Genomic DNA, 24,353 nt, shown 5'->3' with positions numbered 1-24,353 from the left:
GCAAGGAGACGGCCTCTCACCACTCCTTTTTAACTGCGCCCTCGAATTTGTCATGAGAAAATGGTATGAAATAAATCCCAAAAATATAAAAATGGGTACTAAGAAAAACTCCATCACACTAAATTGCCTAGGATTTGCAGATGACCTCGCTCTTTTAGCAAATAATATTCAAGAAGCCAAAACACAAATCATTAGCCTTCAAAACCTAGCACAAAAGATAGGGCTTCATATCTCTTTCGAAAAAACTGAAGTAATGGCCATAGGTCCTCTGGTAATAGAGCACATTACGGCAAACAATCAGAAAATTAAAATAGTAAAACAATTTAAATATCTAGGGGAAGTAATAACTTATAATTTAAATGAAAAAGTGACATGGCAAAACAGGACAAATAAAATTATTAAATCCCAAAAATTAACTTGGTCAACATATAACAAAAAATGCCTTTCTGCTAAAACAAAACTTAAACATTATACATCTGTAGTACAGCCAGAAGTTACCTACGGAAGCGAGACCCTTTTCAAAATCACTCAGAAAAACCGAATTGAAAAAATTCTGAAAATAGAGAGGAGAAAATACGTAAGGAGTCAGAACGTGTATCAATAAAAAACACCAAAAAGAAGGCCAATGGTGGATTGTGCCAAATGAGGTGGTGTATCGAGAAATGCAGCCTGTTACTGATACTATGCGGAAAAAAAGAATCTCTTTCTTCGGTCATCTCATAAGGACACCGGAAACAAGTCTGTCAAGAAATATCATTGAAAAGCTCTGGTTCCAAAAGCTAGAAGTAGGATGGATCAAAAAAACTAGAGAAGATATGAAAGAATTGGGAATTTCCCTGACTGACCTACAGAATAAAACTGGAAAAATTACAAAGCTAAAAGATAAAAGCATTAGATTTAAACAAAAGACAGACAAACGACAAAATACAACGAAGAGGGTGTTTACAGATGAAGAAAAGAAAGCAAGATCTGAACGGATGAAGAAATACTGGGCAGCTCGAAAGAGTAAAATAACACGCTTTTCCCAGAAAAGATCCAACTAAAATTGACTTAAGTGATCCTATGTTGGCCGTAAAAGCATAATAATAATAATAATAATAATAATAATAATAATAATAATAATAATAATAATAATAATAATAATAATAATAATAATAATAATAATAATAATAATAATATAACATATATTGAAATTATTTGTTATATCCCGGGGTTAACTCTCTTGTTGCTCCAGCAGCAAAGCTATAAAGGGAAAATATAATGATAGGTCCAAAAGTACAATAACTTTACATATATAGCAGGGTGGCGCAGCGGAAGCGTGCTGGGCCCATAACCCAGAGGTCCGTGGATCGAAACCACGTCCTGCTATTCAATTTTTTTTTTTTTTTGAATATCTTTTATTTATATTGTATACTGAAATTTATAATAACTGAACTATTTTTTAGATCATGGTTCGATAGTTTAAGCTATGTATTAGGATGTCGAGTAAAATACATTTTTGAAAAAAATAATAAGAGGTTAGGAAATATTTATTGGGTACTCTATTTCATGGGTCTTATTTTTAGCTACAAAAAATAACATATATTGAAATATTAATATAACATATTTAAGTCTTACTCCCCCAGGATTTCAACCTTAACCCTAAAATCAGCCAATAAATTCTACACCATAATAAATGTCCATGCTCCCACCAATGACAAAAACAATCTTAAAAAAGATAGAGAAGAGATGGACAAATTCTGGGAACTTCTTGACCAAACTGGAAACAACATAAATAAGATCCACACGAAGATTTAAATGGGGGACTTTAATGCCCAACTTGGTATAGAACGAAGATATCGTGATATTATCGGAAAATGGCCTGCCCAAAAGAAAACTAACAAGAACGGCCAAAGACTTTTCGAATTTTGCAGAAACCATAATATGATCTCAAAATCCACCTATATAATGAGAAAACCAAACAAATCGAAGACTTGGAAACACCCAGATTGGAAAAAAGGAGAATGGCAACTGGATCATGTTTGCATGGACCGGAATTATCACAAGGAGATTTATAATGTAAAAGTCTTGAGAGGAACAGATACTGGATCGGACCATTACTTAATTAAAGTTAAAATAAAATTCACCCCGCATAAAAAGAAAAAATCCCAACCTAAAAACAAAAGAGCTTATGATCCACATAAATTAATAAACAATGCCATCTTTGAAGAAACAACAAAAAAAATCAAATTAACTAATAATTTAAAAGAACTGACATCCCAACTGAAAGAAATAGCTGAAGAACTAGCCCCTATAAACCCAAGAAAAAAACACCAATGGTGGAATGAAGAATGTGACAAAGCAGTCAAAGACCGACACCGGGCTTGGATCAACCACCAAACCCAGAAAACTGAAGAATCTAACCATGAATTCACCTAACAAAGGAAAATAACTCAGAAAATTATAAGAGGAACCAAACGACAAGCCCAAAAAAACTTGATTCAGCAAATAGAAGAAAGTTCCAAGAAAACTAATTTCCGAGACTATTATAAAATTTTTGGTCAGGCTCTTCAAAGATATGAACCACCCACCCTTATGCTGAGAGGAAAAAAAGGAAATATGGCCCACACCAATAAAGAAAATGCTGAAATTTTGGCAGAAACCTTCAATAGACTCCTCAACTGTGACGACCCCCCAGAGCTTTTTGAGATTGACACTGAAACTCCAGTTAAAACTTCACCAGTAAATATCAACCCGCCAACAATTCAAGAAGTTCTCGCAGCCTTAAATGAAATAAAAAACTACAAAGCAAGCGGAGAAGACCAGCTTTTCGCAGAACTCTGGAAACACTCATCAGTTTATTCAGTCAAAACTTCCCTACATCTATGCCTCGTGAAAATATGGAACGAAGAAAAACTTCCAGAACACTGGACCACAGCCCTCGTCCAACCATTACATAAAAAGGGGGATAAAACTAATCCGGAAAACTACAGAGGCATATTTCTCCTGGATTGCACATACAAAATCCTGCCGAGAATCATATACAACCGATGCAAAGACCAACTTGAACTGGAACTTGGGGAATACCAAGAGGGATTTAGGCCTTGGCGAGGTTGCCCGGAGCAAATAATATCCCTAAAACTTATGATGGACTTATATAAAAGACGGAAAAAACAACTAATAATCACCTTCGTCGACTTTAAAAGGGCCTATGATTGTATACACCGACCATCCATGCTGAATATTCTGAGAAACCTGGGCCTTCACCCTAAACTCGTAAACATGATAAAATTAACTTTAACCAATACCCAGTCCAGAGTGAAATTCAGAGGGGAACTGTCTCAACCCTTCTACATAAAAACTGGATTGAGGCAAGGAGACGGCCTCTCACCACTCCTTTTTAACTGCGCCCTCGAATTTGTCATGAGAAAATGGTATGAAATAAATCCCAAAAATATAAAAATGGGTACTAAGAAAAACTCCATCACACTAAATTGCCTAGGATTTGCAGATGACCTCGCTCTTTTAGCAAATAATATTCAAGAAGCCAAAACACAAATCATTAGCCTTCAAAACCTAGCACAAAAGATAGGGCTTCATATCTCTTTCGAAAAAACTGAAGTAATGGCCATAGGTCCTCTGGTAATAGAGCACATTACGGCAAACAATCAGAAAATTAAAATAGTAAAACAATTTAAATATCTAGGGGAAGTAATAACTTATAATTTAAATGAAAAAGTGACATGGCAAAACAGGACAAATAAAATTATTAAATCCCAAAAATTAACTTGGTCAACATATAACAAAAAATGCCTTTCTGCTAAAACAAAACTTAAACATTATACATCTGTAGTACAGCCAGAAGTTACCTACGGAAGCGAGACCCTTTTCAAAATCACTCAGAAAAACCGAATTGAAAAAATTCTGAAAATAGAGAGGAGAAAATACGTAAGGAGTCAGAACGTGTATCAATAAAAAACACCAAAAAGAAGGCCAATGGTGGATTGTGCCAAATGAGGTGGTGTATCGAGAAATGCAGCCTGTTACTGATACTATGCGGAAAAAAAGAATCTCTTTCTTCGGTCATCTCATAAGGACACCGGAAACAAGTCTGTCAAGAAATATCATTGAAAAGCTCTGGTTCCAAAAGCTAGAAGTAGGATGGATCAAAAAAACTAGAGAAGATATGAAAGAATTGGGAATTTCCCTGACTGACCTACAGAATAAAACTGGAAAAATTACAAAGCTAAAAGATAAAAGCATTAGATTTAAACAAAAGACAGACAAACGACAAAATACAACGAAGAGGGTGTTTACAGATGAAGAAAAGAAAGCAAGATCTGAACGGATGAAGAAATACTGGGCAGCTCGAAAGAGTAAAATAACACGCTTTTCCCAGAAAAGATCCAACTAAAATTGACTTAAGTGATCCTATGTTGGCCGTAAAAGCATAATAATAATAATAATAATAATAATAATAATAATAATAATAATAATAATAATAATAATAATAATAATAATAATAATAATAATAATAATAATAATAATAATATAACATATATTGAAATTATTTGTTATATCCCGGGGTTAACTCTCTTGTTGCTCCAGCAGCAAAGCTATAAAGGGAAAATATAATGATAGGTCCAAAAGTACAATAACTTTACATATATAGCAGGGTGGCGCAGCGGAAGCGTGCTGGGCCCATAACCCAGAGGTCCGTGGATCGAAACCACGTCCTGCTATTCAATTTTTTTTTTTTTTGAATATCTTTTATTTATATTGTATACTGAAATTTATAATAACTGAACTATTTTTTAGATCATGGTTCGATAGTTTAAGCTATGTATTAGGATGTCGAGTAAAATACATTTTTGAAAAAAATAATAAGAGGTTAGGAAATATTTATTGGGTACTCTATTTCATGGGTCTTATTTTTAGCTACAAAAAATAACATATATTGAAATATTAATATAACATATTTAAGTCTTACTCCCCCAGGATTTCAACCTTAACCCTAAAATCAGCCAATAAATTCTACACCATAATAAATGTCCATGCTCCCACCAATGACAAAAACAATCTTAAAAAAGATAGAGAAGAGATGGACAAATTCTGGGAACTTCTTGACCAAACTGGAAACAACATAAATAAGATCCACACGAAGATTTAAATGGGGGACTTTAATGCCCAACTTGGTATAGAACGAAGATATCGTGATATTATCGGAAAATGGCCTGCCCAAAAGAAAACTAACAAGAACGGCCAAAGACTTTTCGAATTTTGCAGAAACCATAATATGATCTCAAAATCCACCTATATAATGAGAAAACCAAACAAATCGAAGACTTGGAAACACCCAGATTGGAAAAAAGGAGAATGGCAACTGGATCATGTTTGCATGGACCGGAATTATCACAAGGAGATTTATAATGTAAAAGTCTTGAGAGGAACAGATACTGGATCGGACCATTACTTAATTAAAGTTAAAATAAAATTCACCCCGCATAAAAAGAAAAAATCCCAACCTAAAAACAAAAGAGCTTATGATCCACATAAATTAATAAACAATGCCATCTTTGAAGAAACAACAAAAAAAATCAAATTAACTAATAATTTAAAAGAACTGACATCCCAACTGAAAGAAATAGCTGAAGAACTAGCCCCTATAAACCCAAGAAAAAAACACCAATGGTGGAATGAAGAATGTGACAAAGCAGTCAAAGACCGACACCGGGCTTGGATCAACCACCAAACCCAGAAAACTGAAGAATCTAACCATGAATTCACCTAACAAAGGAAAATAACTCAGAAAATTATAAGAGGAACCAAACGACAAGCCCAAAAAAACTTGATTCAGCAAATAGAAGAAAGTTCCAAGAAAACTAATTTCCGAGACTATTATAAAATTTTTGGTCAGGCTCTTCAAAGATATGAACCACCCACCCTTATGCTGAGAGGAAAAAAAGGAAATATGGCCCACACCAATAAAGAAAATGCTGAAATTTTGGCAGAAACCTTCAATAGACTCCTCAACTGTGACGACCCCCCAGAGCTTTTTGAGATTGACACTGAAACTCCAGTTAAAACTTCACCAGTAAATATCAACCCGCCAACAATTCAAGAAGTTCTCGCAGCCTTAAATGAAATAAAAAACTACAAAGCAAGCGGAGAAGACCAGCTTTTCGCAGAACTCTGGAAACACTCATCAGTTTATTCAGTCAAAACTTCCCTACATCTATGCCTCGTGAAAATATGGAACGAAGAAAAACTTCCAGAACACTGGACCACAGCCCTCGTCCAACCATTACATAAAAAGGGGGATAAAACTAATCCGGAAAACTACAGAGGCATATTTCTCCTGGATTGCACATACAAAATCCTGCCGAGAATCATATACAACCGATGCAAAGACCAACTTGAACTGGAACTTGGGGAATACCAAGAGGGATTTAGGCCTTGGCGAGGTTGCCCGGAGCAAATAATATCCCTAAAACTTATGATGGACTTATATAAAAGACGGAAAAAACAACTAATAATCACCTTCGTCGACTTTAAAAGGGCCTATGATTGTATACACCGACCATCCATGCTGAATATTCTGAGAAACCTGGGCCTTCACCCTAAACTCGTAAACATGATAAAATTAACTTTAACCAATACCCAGTCCAGAGTGAAATTCAGAGGGGAACTGTCTCAACCCTTCTACATAAAAACTGGATTGAGGCAAGGAGACGGCCTCTCACCACTCCTTTTTAACTGCGCCCTCGAATTTGTCATGAGAAAATGGTATGAAATAAATCCCAAAAATATAAAAATGGGTACTAAGAAAAACTCCATCACACTAAATTGCCTAGGATTTGCAGATGACCTCGCTCTTTTAGCAAATAATATTCAAGAAGCCAAAACACAAATCATTAGCCTTCAAAACCTAGCACAAAAGATAGGGCTTCATATCTCTTTCGAAAAAACTGAAGTAATGGCCATAGGTCCTCTGGTAATAGAGCACATTACGGCAAACAATCAGAAAATTAAAATAGTAAAACAATTTAAATATCTAGGGGAAGTAATAACTTATAATTTAAATGAAAAAGTGACATGGCAAAACAGGACAAATAAAATTATTAAATCCCAAAAATTAACTTGGTCAACATATAACAAAAAATGCCTTTCTGCTAAAACAAAACTTAAACATTATACATCTGTAGTACAGCCAGAAGTTACCTACGGAAGCGAGACCCTTTTCAAAATCACTCAGAAAAACCGAATTGAAAAAATTCTGAAAATAGAGAGGAGAAAATACGTAAGGAGTCAGAACGTGTATCAATAAAAAACACCAAAAAGAAGGCCAATGGTGGATTGTGCCAAATGAGGTGGTGTATCGAGAAATGCAGCCTGTTACTGATACTATGCGGAAAAAAAGAATCTCTTTCTTCGGTCATCTCATAAGGACACCGGAAACAAGTCTGTCAAGAAATATCATTGAAAAGCTCTGGTTCCAAAAGCTAGAAGTAGGATGGATCAAAAAAACTAGAGAAGATATGAAAGAATTGGGAATTTCCCTGACTGACCTACAGAATAAAACTGGAAAAATTACAAAGCTAAAAGATAAAAGCATTAGATTTAAACAAAAGACAGACAAACGACAAAATACAACGAAGAGGGTGTTTACAGATGAAGAAAAGAAAGCAAGATCTGAACGGATGAAGAAATACTGGGCAGCTCGAAAGAGTAAAATAACACGCTTTTCCCAGAAAAGATCCAACTAAAATTGACTTAAGTGATCCTATGTTGGCCGTAAAAGCATAATAATAATAATAATAATAATAATAATAATAATAATAATAATAATAATAATAATAATAATAATAATAATAATAATAATAATAATAATAATAATAATAATAATAATAATAATAATAATAATAATAATAATAATAATAATAATAATAATAATAATAATAATAATAATAATAATAATAATAATATATTGAAATTATTTGTTATATCCCGGGGTTAACTCTCTTGTTGCTCCAGCAGCAAAGCTATAAAGGGAAAATATAATGATAGGTCCAAAAGTACAATAACTTTACATATATAGCAGGGTGGCGCAGCGGAAGCGTGCTGGGCCCATAACCCAGAGGTCCGTGGATCGAAACCACGTCCTGCTATTCAATTTTTTTTTTTTTTTGAATATCTTTTATTTATATTGTATACTGAAATTTATAATAACTGAACTATTTTTTAGATCATGGTTCGATAGTTTAAGCTATGTATTAGGATGTCGAGTAAAATACATTTTTGAAAAAAATAATAAGAGGTTAGGAAATATTTATTGGGTACTCTATTTCATGGGTCTTATTTTTAGCTACAAAAAATAACATATATTGAAATATTAATATAACATATTTAAGTCTTACTCCCCCAGGATTTCAACCTTAACCCTAAAATCAGCCAATAAATTCTACACCATAATAAATGTCCATGCTCCCACCAATGACAAAAACAATCTTAAAAAAGATAGAGAAGAGATGGACAAATTCTGGGAACTTCTTGACCAAACTGGAAACAACATAAATAAGATCCACACGAAGATTTAAATGGGGGACTTTAATGCCCAACTTGGTATAGAACGAAGATATCGTGATATTATCGGAAAATGGCCTGCCCAAAAGAAAACTAACAAGAACGGCCAAAGACTTTTCGAATTTTGCAGAAACCATAATATGATCTCAAAATCCACCTATATAATGAGAAAACCAAACAAATCGAAGACTTGGAAACACCCAGATTGGAAAAAAGGAGAATGGCAACTGGATCATGTTTGCATGGACCGGAATTATCACAAGGAGATTTATAATGTAAAAGTCTTGAGAGGAACAGATACTGGATCGGACCATTACTTAATTAAAGTTAAAATAAAATTCACCCCGCATAAAAAGAAAAAATCCCAACCTAAAAACAAAAGAGCTTATGATCCACATAAATTAATAAACAATGCCATCTTTGAAGAAACAACAAAAAAAATCAAATTAACTAATAATTTAAAAGAACTGACATCCCAACTGAAAGAAATAGCTGAAGAACTAGCCCCTATAAACCCAAGAAAAAAACACCAATGGTGGAATGAAGAATGTGACAAAGCAGTCAAAGACCGACACCGGGCTTGGATCAACCACCAAACCCAGAAAACTGAAGAATCTAACCATGAATTCACCTAACAAAGGAAAATAACTCAGAAAATTATAAGAGGAACCAAACGACAAGCCCAAAAAAACTTGATTCAGCAAATAGAAGAAAGTTCCAAGAAAACTAATTTCCGAGACTATTATAAAATTTTTGGTCAGGCTCTTCAAAGATATGAACCACCCACCCTTATGCTGAGAGGAAAAAAAGGAAATATGGCCCACATCAATAAAGAAAATGCTGAAATTTTGGCAGAAACCTTCAATAGACTCCTCAACTGTGACGACCCCCCAGAGCTTTTTGAGATTGACACTGAAACTCCAGTTAAAACTTCACCAGTAAATATCAACCCGCCAACAATTCAAGAAGTTCTCGCAGCCTTAAATGATATAAAAAACTACAAAGCAAGCGGAGAAGACCAGCTTTTCGCAGAACTCTGGAAACACTCATCAGTTTATTCAGTCAAAACTTCCCTACATCTATGCCTCGTGAAAATATGGAACGAAGAAAAACTTCCAGAACACTGGACCACAGCCCTCGTCCAACCATTACATAAAAAGGGGGATAAAACTAATCCGGAAAACTACAGAGGCATATTTCTCCTGGATTGCACATACAAAATCCTGTCGAGAATCATATACAACCGATGCAAAGACCAACTTGAACTGGAACTTGGGGAATACCAAGAGGGATTTAGGCCTTGGCGAGGTTGCCCGGAGCAAATAATATCCCTAAAACTTATGATGGACTTATATAAAAGACGGAAAAAACAACTAATAATCACCTTCGTCGACTTTAAAAGGGCCTATGATTGTATACACCGACCATCCATGCTGAATATTCTGAGAAACCTGGGCCTTCACCCTAAACTCGTAAACATGATAAAATTAACTTTAACCAATACCCAGTCCAGAGTGAAATTCAGAGGGGAACTGTCTCAACCCTTCTACATAAAAACTGGATTGAGGCAAGGAGACGGCCTCTCACCACTCCTTTTTAACTGCGCCCTCGAATTTGTCATGAGAAAATGGTATGAAATAAATCCCAAAAATATAAAAATGGGTACTAAGAAAAACTCCATCACACTAAATTGCCTAGGATTTGCAGATGACCTCGCTCTTTTAGCAAATAATATTCAAGAAGCCAAAACACAAATCATTAGCCTTCAAAACCTAGCACAAAAGATAGGGCTTCATATCTCTTTCGAAAAAACTGAACTAATGGCCATAGGTCCTCTGGTAATAGAGCACATTACGGCAAACAATCAGAAAATTAAAATAGTAAAACAATTTAAATATCTAGGGGAAATAATAACTTATAATTTAAATGAAAAAGTGACATGGCAAAACAGGACAAATAAAATTATTAAATCCCAAAAATTAACTTGGTCAACATATAACAAAAAATGCCTTTCTGCTAAAACAAAACTTAAACATTATAAATCTGTAGTACAGCCAGAAGTTACCTACGGAAGCGAGACCCTTTTCAAAATCATTCAGAAAAACCGAATTGAAAAAATTCTGAAAATAGAGAGGAGAATTGTCAGAACGTGTATCAATAAAAAACACCAAAAAGAAGGCCAATGGTGGATTGTGCCAAATGAGGTGGTGTATCGAGAAATGGAGCCTGTTACTGATACTATGCGGAAAAAAAGAATCTCTTTCTTCGGTCATCTCATAAGGACACCGGAAACAAGACTGTCAAGAAATATCATTGAAAAGCTCTGGTTCCAAAAGCTAGAAGTAGGATGGATCAAAGAAATTAGAGAAGATATGAAAGAATTGGGAATTTCCCTGACTGACCTACAGAATAAAACTGGAATAATTACAAAGCTGAAAGATAAAAGCATTAGATTTAAACAAAAGACAGACAAACGACAAAATACAACGAAGAGGGTGTTTACAGATGAAGAAAAGAAAGCAAGATCTGAACGGATGAAGAAATACTGGGCAGCTCGAAAGAGTAAAATAACACGCTTTTCCCAGAAAAGATCCAACTAAAATTGACTTAAGTGGTCCTATGTTGGCCGTAAAAGCATAATAATAATACTAATAATAATAATTATAATAATAATAATAATAATAATAGTAATAATAATAATAATAATAATAATAATAATAATATAACATATATTGAAATTATTTGTTATATCCCGGGGTTAACTCTCTTGTTGCTCCAGCAGCAAAGCTATAAAGGGAAAATATAATGATAGGTCCAAAAGTACAATAACTTTACATATATAGCAGGGTGGCGCAGCGGAAGCGTGCTGGGCCCATAACCCAGAGGTCCGTGGATCGAAACCACGTCCTGCTATTCAATTATTTTTTTTTTTTTGAATATCTTTTATTTATATTGTATACTGAAATTTATAATAACTGAACTATTTTTTAGATCATGGTTCGATAGTTTAAGCTATGTATTAGGATGTCGAGTAAAATACATTTTTGAAAAAAATAATAAGAGGTTAGGAAATATTTATTGGGTACTCTATTTCATGGGTCTTATTTTTAGCTACAAAAAATAACATATATTGAAATATTAATATAACATATTTAAGTCTTACTCCCCCAGGATTTCAACCTTAACCCTAAAATCAGCCAATAAATTCTACACCATAACAAATGTCCATGCTCCCACCAATGACAAAAACAATCTTAAAAAAGATAGAGAAGAGATGGACAAATTCTGGGAACTTCTTGACCAAACTGGAAACAACATAAATAAGACCCACACGAAGATTTAAATGGGGGACTTTAATGCCCAACTTGGTATAGAACGAAGATATCGTGATATTTTCGGAAAATGGCCTGCCCAAAAGAAAACTAACAAGAACGGCCAAAGACTTTTCGAATTTTGCAGAAACCATAATATGATCTCAAAATCCACTTATATAATGAGAAAACCAAACAAATTGAAGACTTGGAAACACCCAGATTGGAAAAAAGGAGAATGGCAACTGGATCATTTTTGCATGGACCGGAATTATCACAAGGAGATTTATAATGTAAAAGTCTTGAGAGGAACAGATACTGGATCGGACCATTACTTAATTAAAGTTAAAATAAAATTCACCCCGCATAAAAAGAAAAAATCCCAACCTAAAAACAAAAGAGCTTATGATCCACATAAATTAATAAACAATGCCATCTTTGAAGAAACAACAAAAAAAATCAAATTAACTAATAATTTAAAAGAACTGACATCCCAACTGAAAGAAATAGCTGAAGAACTAGCCCCTATAAACCCAAGAAAAAAACACCAATGGTGGAATGAAGAATGTGACAAAGCAGTCAAAGACCGACACCGGGCTTGGATCAACCACCAAACCCAGAAAACTGAAGAATCTAACCATGAATTCACCTAACAAAGGAAAATAACTCAGAAAATTATAAGAGGAACCAAACGACAAGCCCAAAAAAACTTGATTCAGCAAATAGAAGAAAGTTCCAAGAAAACTAATTTCCGAGACTATTATAAAATTTTTGGTCAGGCTCTTCAAAGATATGAACCACCCACCCTTATGCTGAGAGGAAAAAAAGGAAATATGGCCCACACCAATAAAGAAAATGCTGAAATTTTGGCAGAAACCTTCAATAGACTCCTCAACTGTGACGACCCCCCAGAGCTTTTTGAGATTGACACTGAAACTCCAGTTAAAACTTCACCAGTAAATATCAACCCGCCAACAATTCAAGAAGTTCTCGCAGCCTTAAATGAAATAAAAAACTACAAAGCAAGCGGAGAAGACCAGCTTTTCGCAGAACTCTGGAAACACTCATCAGTTTATTCAGTCAAAACTTCCCTACATCTATGCCTCGTGAAAATATGGAACGAAGAAAAACTTCCAGAACACTGGACCACAGCCCTCGTCCAACCATTACATAAAAAGGGGGATAAAACTAATCCGGAAAACTACAGAGGCATATTTCTCCTGGATTGCACATACAAAATCCTGCCGAGAATCATATACAACCGATGCAAAGACCAACTTGAACTGGAACTTGGGGAATACCAAGAGGGATTTAGGCCTTGGCGAGGTTGCCCGGAGCAAATAATATCCCTAAAACTTATGATGGACTTATATAAAAGACGGAAAAAACAACTAATAATCACCTTCGTCGACTTTAAAAGGGCCTATGATTGTATACACCGACCATCCATGCTGAATATTCTGAGAAACCTGGGCCTTCACCCTAAACTCGTAAACATGATAAAATTAACTTTAACCAATACCCAGTCCAGAGTGAAATTCAGAGGGGAACTGTCTCAACCCTTCTACATAAAAACTGGATTGAGGCAAGGAGACGGCCTCTCACCACTCCTTTTTAACTGCGCCCTCGAATTTGTCATGAGAAAATGGTATGAAATAAATCCCAAAAATATAAAAATGGGTACTAAGAAAAACTCCATCACACTAAATTGCCTAGGATTTGCAGATGACCTCGCTCTTTTAGCAAATAATATTCAAGAAGCCAAAACACAAATCATTAGCCTTCAAAACCTAGCACAAAAGATAGGGCTTCATATCTCTTTCGAAAAAACTGAAGTAATGGCCATAGGTCCTCTGGTAATAGAGCACATTACGGCAAACAATCAGAAAATTAAAATAGTAAAACAATTTAAATATCTAGGGGAAGTAATAACTTATAATTTAAATGAAAAAGTGACATGGCAAAACAGGACAAATAAAATTATTAAATCCCAAAAATTAACTTGGTCAACATATAACAAAAAATGCCTTTCTGCTAAAACAAAACTTAAACATTATACATCTGTAGTACAGCCAGAAGTTACCTACGGAAGCGAGACCCTTTTCAAAATCACTCAGAAAAACCGAATTGAAAAAATTCTGAAAATAGAGAGGAGAAAATACGTAAGGAGTCAGAACGTGTATCAATAAAAAACACCAAAAAGAAGGCCAATGGTGGATTGTGCCAAATGAGGTGGTGTATCGAGAAATGCAGCCTGTTACTGATACTATGCGGAAAAAAAGAATCTCTTTCTTCGGTCATCTCATAAGGACACCGGAAACAAGTCTGTCAAGAAATATCATTGAAAAGCTCTGGTTCCAAAAGCTAGAAGTAGGATGGATCAAAAAAACTAGAGAAGATATGAAAGAATTGGGAATTTCCCTGACTGACCTACAGAATAAAACTGGAAAAATTACAAAGCTAAAAGATAAAAGCATTAGATTTAAACAAAAGACAGACAAACGACAAAATACAACGAAGAGGGTGTTTACAGATGAAGAAAAGAAAGCAAGATCTGAACGGATGAAGAAATACTGGGCAGCTCGAAAGAGTAAAATAACACGCTTTTCCCAGAAAAGATCCAACTAAAATTGACTTAAGTGATCCTATGTTGGCCGTAAAAGCATAATAATAATAATAATAATAATAATAATAATAATAATAATAATAATAATAATAATAATAATAATAATAATAATAATAATAATAATAATAATAATAATATAACATATATTGAAATTATTTGTTATATCCCGGGGTTAACTCTCTTGTTGCTCCAGCAGCAAAGCTATAAAGGGAAAATATAATGATAGGTCCAAAAGTACAATAACTTTACATATATAGCAGGGTGGCGCAGCGGAAGCGTGCTGGGCCCATAACCCAGAGGTCCGTGGATCGAAACCACGTCCTGCTATTCAATTTTTTTTTTTTTTTGAATATCTTTTATTTATATTGTATACTGAAATTTATAATAACTGAACTATTTTTTAGATCATGGTTCGATAGTTTAAGCTATGTATTAGGATGTCGAGTAAAATACATTTTTGAAAAAAATAATAAGAGGTTAGGAAATATTTATTGGGTACTCTATTTCATGGGTCTTATTTTTAGCTACAAAAAATAACATATATTGAAATATTAATATAACATATTTAAGTCTTACTCCCCCAGGATTTCAACCTTAACCCTAAAATCAGCCAATAAATTCTACACCATAATAAATGTCCATGCTCCCACCAATGACAAAAACAATCTTAAAAAAGATAGAGAAGAGATGGACAAATTCTGGGAACTTCTTGACCAAACTGGAAACAACATAAATAAGATCCACACGAAGATTTAAATGGGGGACTTTAATGCCCAACTTGGTATAGAACGAAGATATCGTGATATTATCGGAAAATGGCCTGCCCAAAAGAAAACTAACAAGAACGGCCAAAGACTTTTCGAATTTTGCAGAAACCATAATATGATCTCAAAATCCACCTATATAATGAGAAAACCAAACAAATCGAAGACTTGGAAACACCCAGATTGGAAAAAAGGAGAATGGCAACTGGATCATGTTTGCATGGACCGGAATTATCACAAGGAGATTTATAATGTAAAAGTCTTGAGAGGAACAGATACTGGATCGGACCATTACTTAATTAAAGTTAAAATAAAATTCACCCCGCATAAAAAGAAAAAATCCCAACCTAAAAACAAAAGAGCTTATGATCCACATAAATTAATAAACAATGCCATCTTTGAAGAAACAACAAAAAAAATCAAATTAACTAATAATTTAAAAGAACTGACATCCCAACTGAAAGAAATAGCTGAAGAACTAGCCCCTATAAACCCAAGAAAAAAACACCAATGGTGGAATGAAGAATGTGACAAAGCAGTCAAAGACCGACACCGGGCTTGGATCAACCACCAAACCCAGAAAACTGAAGAATCTAACCATGAATTCACCTAACAAAGGAAAATAACTCAGAAAATTATAAGAGGAACCAAACGACAAGCCCAAAAAAACTTGATTCAGCAAATAGAAGAAAGTTCCAAGAAAACTAATTTCCGAGACTATTATAAAATTTTTGGTCAGGCTCTTCAAAGATATGAACCACCCACCCTTATGCTGAGAGGAAAAAAAGGAAATATGGCCCACATCAATAAAGAAAATGCTGAAATTTTGGCAGAAACCTTCAATAGACTCCTCAACTGTGACGACCCCCCAGAGCTTTTTGAGATTGACACTGAAACTCCAGTTAAAACTTCACCAGTAAATATCAACCCGCCAACAATTCAAGAAGTTCTCGCAGCCTTAAATGATATAAAAAACTACAAAGCAAGCGGAGAAGACCAGCTTTTCGCAGAACTCTGGAAACACTCATCAGTTTATTCAGTCAAAACTTCCCTACATCTATGCCTCGTGAAAATATGGAACGAAGAAAAACTTCCAGAACACTGGACCACAGCCCTCGTCCAACCATTACATAAAAAGGGGGATAAAACTAATCCGGAAAACTACAGAGGCATATTTCTCCTGGATTGCACATACAAAATCCTGTCGAGAATCATATACAACCGATGCAAAGACCAACTTGAACTGGAACTTGGGGAATACCAAGAGGGATTTAGGCCTTGGCGAGGTTGCCCGGAGCAAATAATATCCCTAAAACTTATGATGGACTTATATAAAAGACGGAAAAAACAACTAATAATCACCTTCGTCGACTTTAAAAGGGCCTATGATTGTATACACCGACCATCCATGCTGAATATTCTGAGAAACCTGGGCCTTCACCCTAAACTCGTAAACATGATAAAATTAACTTTAACCAATACCCAGTCCAGAGTGAAATTCAGAGGGGAACTGTCTCAACCCTTCTACATAAAAACTGGATTGAGGCAAGGAGACGGCCTCTCACCACTCCTTTTTAACTGCGCCCTCGAATTTGTCATGAGAAAATGGTATGAAATAAATCCCAAAAATATAAAAATGGGTACTAAGAAAAACTCCATCACACTAAATTGCCTAGGATTTGCAGATGACCTCGCTCTTTTAGCAAATAATATTCAAGAAGCCAAAACACAAATCATTAGCCTTCAAAACCTAGCACAAAAGATAGGGCTTCATATCTCTTTCGAAAAAACTGAACTAATGGCCATAGGTCCTCTGGTAATAGAGCACATTACGGCAAACAATCAGAAAATTAAAATAGTAAAACAATTTAAATATCTAGGGGAAATAATAACTTATAATTTAAATGAAAAAGTGACATGGCAAAACAGGACAAATAAAATTATTAAATCCCAAAAATTAACTTGGTCAACATATAACAAAAAATGCCTTTCTGCTAAAACAAAACTTAAACATTATAAATCTGTAGTACAGCCAGAAGTTACCTACGGAAGCGAGACCCTTTTCAAAATCATTCAGAAAAACCGAATTGAAAAAATTCTGAAAATAGAGAGGAGAATTGTCAGAACGTGTATCAATAAAAAACACCAAAAAGAAGGCCAATGGTGGATTGTGCCAAATGAGGTGGTGTATCGAGAAATGGAGCCTGTTACTGATACTATGCGGAAAAAAAGAATCTCTTTCTTCGGTCATCTCATAAGGACACCGGAAACAAGACTGTCAAGAAATATCATTGAAAAGCTCTGGTTCCAAAAGCTAGAAGTAGGATGGATCAAAGAAATTAGAGAAGATATGAAAGAATTGGGAATTTCCCTGACTGACCTACAGAATAAAACTGGAATAATTACAAAGCTGAAAGATAAAAGCATTAGATTTAAACAAAAGACAGACAAACGACAAAATACAACGAAGAGGGTGTTTACAGATGAAGAAAAGAAAGCAAGATCTGAACGGATGAAGAAATACTGGGCAGCTCGAAAGAGTAAAATAACACGCTTTTCCCAGAAAAGATCCAACTAAAATTGACTTAAGTGGTCCTATGTTGGCCGTAAAAGCATAATAATAATACTAATAATAATAATTATAATAATAATAATAATAATAATAGTAATAATAATAATAATAATAATAATAATAATAATATAACATATATTGAAATTATTTGTTATATCCCGGGGTTAACTCTCTTGTTGCTCCAGCAGCAAAGCTATAAAGGGAAAATATAATGATAGGTCCAAAAGTACAATAACTTTACATATATAGCAGGGTGGCGCAGCGGAAGCGTGCTGGGCCCATAACCCAGAGGTCCGTGGATCGAAACCACGTCCTGCTATTCAATTATTTTTTTTTTTTTGAATATCTTTTATTTATATTGTATACTGAAATTTATAATAACTGAACTATTTTTTAGATCATGGTTCGATAGTTTAAGCTATGTATTAGGATGTCGAGTAAAATACATTTTTGAAAAAAATAATAAGAGGTTAGGAAATATTTATTGGGTACTCTATTTCATGGGTCTTATTTTTAGCTACAAAAAATAACATATATTGAAATATTAATATAACATATTTAAGTCTTACTCCCCCAGGATTTCAACCTTAACCCTAAAATCAGCCAATAAATTCTACACCATAACAAATGTCCATGCTCCCACCAATGACAAAAACAATCTTAAAAAAGATAGAGAAGAGATGGACAAATTCTGGGAACTTCTTGACCAAACTGGAAACAACATAAATAAGACCCACACGAAGATTTAAATGGGGGACTTTAATGCCCAACTTGGTATAGAACGAAGATATCGTGATATTTTCGGAAAATGGCCTGCCCAAAAGAAAACTAACAAGAACGGCCAAAGACTTTTCGAATTTTGCAGAAACCATAATATGATCTCAAAATCCACTTATATAATGAGAAAACCAAACAAATTGAAGACTTGGAAACACCCAGATTGGAAAAAAGGAGAATGGCAACTGGATCATTTTTGCATGGACCGGAATTATCACAAGGAGATTTATAATGTAAAAGTCTTGAGAGGAACAGATACTGGATCGGACCATTACTTAATTAAAGTTAAAATAAAATTCACCCCGCATAAAAAGAAAAAATCCCAACCTAAAAACAAAAGAGCTTATGATCCACATAAATTAATAAACAATGCCATCTTTGAAGAAACAACAAAAAAAATCAAATTAACTAATAATTTAAAAGAACTGACATCCCAACTGAAAGAAATAGCTGAAGAACTAGCCCCTATAAACCCAAGAAAAAAACACCAATGGTGGAATGAAGAATGTGACAAAGCAGTCAAAGACCGACACCGGGCTTGGATCAACCACCAAACCCAGAAAACTGAAGAATCTAACCATGAATTCACCTAACAAAGGAAAATAACTCAGAAAATTATAAGAGGAACCAAACGACAAGCCCAAAAAAACTTGATTCAGCAAATAGAAGAAAGTTCCAAGAAAACTAATTTCCGAGACTATTATAAAATTTTTGGTCAGGCTCTTCAAAGATATGAACCACCCACCCTTATGCTGAGAGGAAAAAAAGGAAATATGGCCCACACCAATAAAGAAAATGCTGAAATTTTGGCAGAAACCTTCAATAGACTCCTCAACTGTGACGACCCCCCAGAGCTTTTTGAGATTGACACTGAAACTCCAGTTAAAACTTCACCAGTAAATATCAACCCGCCAACAATTCAAGAAGTTCTCGCAGCCTTAAATGAAATAAAAAACTACAAAGCAAGCGGAGAAGACCAGCTTTTCGCAGAACTCTGGAAACACTCATCAGTTTATTCAGTCAAAACTTCCCTACATCTATGCCTCGTGAAAATATGGAACGAAGAAAAACTTCCAGAACACTGGACCACAGCCCTCGTCCAACCATTACATAAAAAGGGGGATAAAACTAATCCGGAAAACTACAGAGGCATATTTCTCCTGGATTGCACATACAAAATCCTGCCGAGAATCATATACAACCGATGCAAAGACCAACTTGAACTGGAACTTGGGGAATACCAAGAGGGATTTAGGCCTTGGCGAGGTTGCCCGGAGCAAATAATATCCCTAAAACTTATGATGGACTTATATAAAAGACGGAAAAAACAACTAATAATCACCTTCGTCGACTTTAAAAGGGCCTATGATTGTATACACCGACCATCCATGCTGAATATTCTGAGAAACCTGGGCCTTCACCCTAAACTCGTAAACATGATAAAATTAACTTTAACCAATACCCAGTCCAGAGTGAAATTCAGAGGGGAACTGTCTCAACCCTTCTACAGAAAAACTGGATTGAGGCAAGGAGACGGCCTCTCACCACTCCTTTTTAACTGCGCCCTCGAATTTGTCATGAGAAAATGGTAAGAAATAAATCCCAAAAATATAAAAATGGGTACTAAGAAAAACTCCATCACACTAAATTGCCTAGGATTTGCAGATGACCTCGCTCTTTTAGCAAATAATATTCAAGAAGCCAAAACACAAATCATTAGCCTTCAAAACCTAGCACAAAAGATAGGGCTTCATATCTCTTTCGAAAAAACTGAACTAATGGCCATAGGTCCTCTGGTAATAGAGCACATTACGGCAAACAATCAGAAAATTAAAATAGTAAAACAATTTAAATATCTAGGGGAAATAATAACTTATAATTTAAATGAAAAAGTGACATGGCAAAACAGGACAAATAAAATTATTAAATCCCAAAAATTAACTTGGTCAACATATAACAAAAAATGCCTTTCTGCTAAAACAAAACTTAAACATTATAAATCTGTAGTACAGCCAGAAGTTACCTACGGAAGCGAGACCCTTTTCAAAATCATTCAGAAAAACCGAATTGAAAAAATTCTGAAAATAGAGAGGAGAATTGTCAGAACGTGTATCAATAAAAAACACCAAAAAGAAGGCCAATGGTGGATTGTGCCAAATGAGGTGGTGTATCGAGAAATGGAGCCTGTTACTGATACTATGCGGAAAAAAAGAATCTCTTTCTTCGGTCATCTCATAAGGACACCGGAAACAAGACTGTCAAGAAATATCATTGAAAAGCTCTGGTTCCAAAAGCTAGAAGTAGGATGGATCAAAGAAATTAGAGAAGATATGAAAGAATTGGGAATTTCCCTGACTGACCTACAGAATAAAACTGGAAAAATTACAAAGCTAAAAGATAAAAGCATTAGATTTAAACAAAAGACAGACAAACGACAAAATACAACGAAGAGGGTGTTTACAGATGAAGAAAAGAAAGCAAGATCTGAACGGATGAAGAAATACTGGGCAGCTCGAAAGAGTAAAATAACACGCTTTTCCCAGAAAAGATCCAACTAAAATTGACTTAAGTGGTCCTATGTTGGCCGTAAAAGCATAATAATAATAATAATATAACATATATTGAAATTATTTGTTATATCCCGGGGTTAACTCTCTTGTTGCTCCAGCAGCAAAGCTATAAAGGGAAAATATAATGATAGGTCGAAAAGTACAATGACTTTACATATATAGCAGGGTGGCGCAGCGGAAGCGTGCTGGGCCCATAACCCAGAGGTCCGTGGATCGAAACCACGTCCTGCTATTCAATTTTTTTTTTTTTTTTTTGAATATCTTTTATTTATATTGTATACTGAAATTAATAGTAACTGAACTATTTTTTAGATCATGGTTCGATAGTTTAAGCTATGTATTAGGATGTCGAGTAAAATACATTTTTGAAAAAAATAATAAGAGGTTAGGAAATATTTATTGGGTACTCTATTTCATGGGTCTTATTTTTAGCTACAAAAATACTAACATATATTGAAATTATAACATATATTGATATATTAATATAACATATATTGAAATTATTTGTTATATCCCGGGGTTAACTCTCTTGTTGCTCCAGCAGCAAAGCTATAAGGGGGAAAATATAATGATACGTCCAAAGGTACAATGACTTTATATATGTAGCAGGGTGGCGCATTGGAAGCGTGCTGGGCCCATAACCCAGAGGTCCGTGGATCAAAACCACGTCCTGCTATTCAATATTTTTTTTTTTTTTTGAATATCTTTTATTTATATTGCATACTGAAATTTATAATAACTGAACTATTTTTTAGATCATGGTTCGATAGTTTAAGCTATGTATTAGGATGTCGAGTTAAATTCATTTTTGAAAAAAATAATAAGAGGTTAGGAAATATTTATTGGGTACTCTATTTCATGGGTCTTATTTTTAGCTACAAAAAATAACATATATTGAAATATTAATATAACATATTTAAGTCTTACTCCCCCAGGATTTCAACCTTAACCGTAAAATCAGCCAATAAATTCTACACCATAATAAATGTCCATGCTCCCACCAATGACAAAAACAATCTTAAAAAAGATAGAGAAGAGATGGACAAATTCTGGGAACTTCTTGACCAAACTGGAAACAACATAAATAAGATCCACACGAAGATTTAAATGGGGGACTTTAATGCCCAACTTGGTATAGAACGAAGATATCGTGATATTATCGGAAAATGGCCTGCCCAAAAGAAAACTAACAAGAACGGCCAAAGACTTTTCGAATTTTGCAGAAACCATAATATGATCTCAAAATCCACCTATATAATGAGAAAACCAAACAAATTGAAGACTTTGAAACACCCAGATTGGAAAAAAGGAGAATGGCAACTGGATCATGTTTGCATGGACCGGAATTATCACAAGGAGATTTATAATGTAAAGGTCTTGAGAGGAACAGATACTAGATCGGAACATTACTTAATTAATGTTAAAATAAAATTCACCCTGCATAAAAAGAAAAAATCCCAACCTAAAAACAAAAGAGCTTATGATGCACATAAATTAATAAACAATGCCATCTTTGAAGAAACAACAAAAAAAATCAAATTAACTAATAATTTAAAAGAACTGACATCCCAACTGAAAGAAATAGCTGAAGAACTAGCCCCTATAAACCCAAGAAAAAAACACCAATGGTGGAATGAAGAATGTGACAAAGCAGTCAAAGACCGACACCGGGCTTGGATCAACCACCAAACCCAGAAAACTGAAGAATCTAACCATGAATTCACCAAACAAAGGAAAATAACTCAGAAAATTATAAGAGGAACCAAACGACAAGCCCAAAAAGTTTGATTCAGCAAATAGAAGAAAGTTCCAAGAAAACTAATTTCCGAGACTATTATAAAATTTTTGGTCAGGCTCTTCAAAGATATGAACCACCCACCCTTATGCTGAGAGGAAAAAAAGGAAATATGGCCCACACCAATAAAGAAAATGCTGAAATTTTGGCAGAAACCTTCAATAGACTCCTCAACTGTGACGACCCCCCAGAGCTTTTTGAGATTGACACTGAAACTCCAGTTAAAACTTCACCAGTAAATATCAACCCGCCAACAATTCAAGAAGTTCTCGCAGCCTTAAATGAAATAAAAAACTACAAAGCAAGCGGAGAAGACCAGCTTTTCGCAGAACTCTGGAAACACTCATCAGTTTATTCAGTCAAAACTTCCCTACATCTATGCCTCGTGAAAATATGGAACGAAGAAAAACTTCCAGAACACTGGACCACAGCCCTCGTCCAACCATTACATAACAAGGGGGATAAAACTAATCCGGAAAACTACAGAGGCATATTTCTCCTGGATTGCACATACAAAATCCTGTCGAGAATCATATACAACCGATGCAAAGACCAACTTGAACTGGAACTTGGGGAATACCAAGAGGGATTTAGGCCTTGGCGAGGTTGCCCGGAGCAAATAATATCCCTAAAACTTATGATGGACTTATATAAAAGACGGAAAAAACAACTAATAATCACCTTCGTCGACTTTAAAAGGGCCTATGATTGTATACACCGACCATCCATGCTGAATATTCTGAGAAACCTGGGCCTTCACCCTAAACTCGTAAACATGATAAAATTAACTTTAACCAATACCCAGTCCAGAGTGAAATTCAGAGGGGAACTGTCTCAACCCTTCTACATAAAAACTGGATTGAGGCAAGGAGACGGCCTCTCACCACTCCTTTTTAACTGCGCCCTCGAATTTGTCATGAGAAAATGGTATGAAATAAATCCCAAAAATATAAAAATGGGTACTAAGAAAAACTCCATCACACTAAATTGCCTAGGATTTGCAGATGACCTCGCTCTTTTAGCAAATAATATTCAAGAAGCCAAAACACAAATCATTAGCCTTCAAAACCTAGCACAAAAGATAGGGCTTCATATCTCTTTCGAAAAAACTGAACTAATGGCCATAGGTCCTCTGGTAATAGAACACATTACGGCAAACAATCAGAAAATTAAAATAGTAAAACAATTTAAATATCTAGGGGAAATAATAACTTATAATTTAAATGAAAAAGTGACATGGCAAAACAGGACAAATAAAATTATTAAATCCCAAAAATTAACTTGGTCAACATATAACAAAAAATGCCTTTCTGCTAAAACAAAACTTAAACATTATAAATCTGTAGTACAGCCAGAAGTTACCTACGGAAGCGAGA

The 24,353-nt window shown here is 34.7% G+C and overlaps 1 protein-coding gene across 2 annotated transcripts in view; it reads right to left on the bottom strand.

The window, feature by feature from the left end:
* The window catches only part of LOC142324040 (uncharacterized), a 359,533-nt gene that overhangs the window by 145,857 nt on the left and 189,323 nt on the right, over positions 1-24,353 (bottom strand). The gene's annotated exons all lie outside the window — the stretch shown is intronic.

Source organism: Lycorma delicatula, chromosome 4 (genome assembly GCF_047948215.1).
Source record: "Lycorma delicatula isolate Av1 chromosome 4, ASM4794821v1, whole genome shotgun sequence".
In the NCBI taxonomy this organism is placed as follows: Eukaryota; Metazoa; Arthropoda; class Insecta; order Hemiptera; family Fulgoridae; genus Lycorma; species Lycorma delicatula.
The sequence above is the reverse complement of the archived record's forward strand: the minus strand, read 5'-3'. Positions and strand labels throughout refer to the sequence as shown.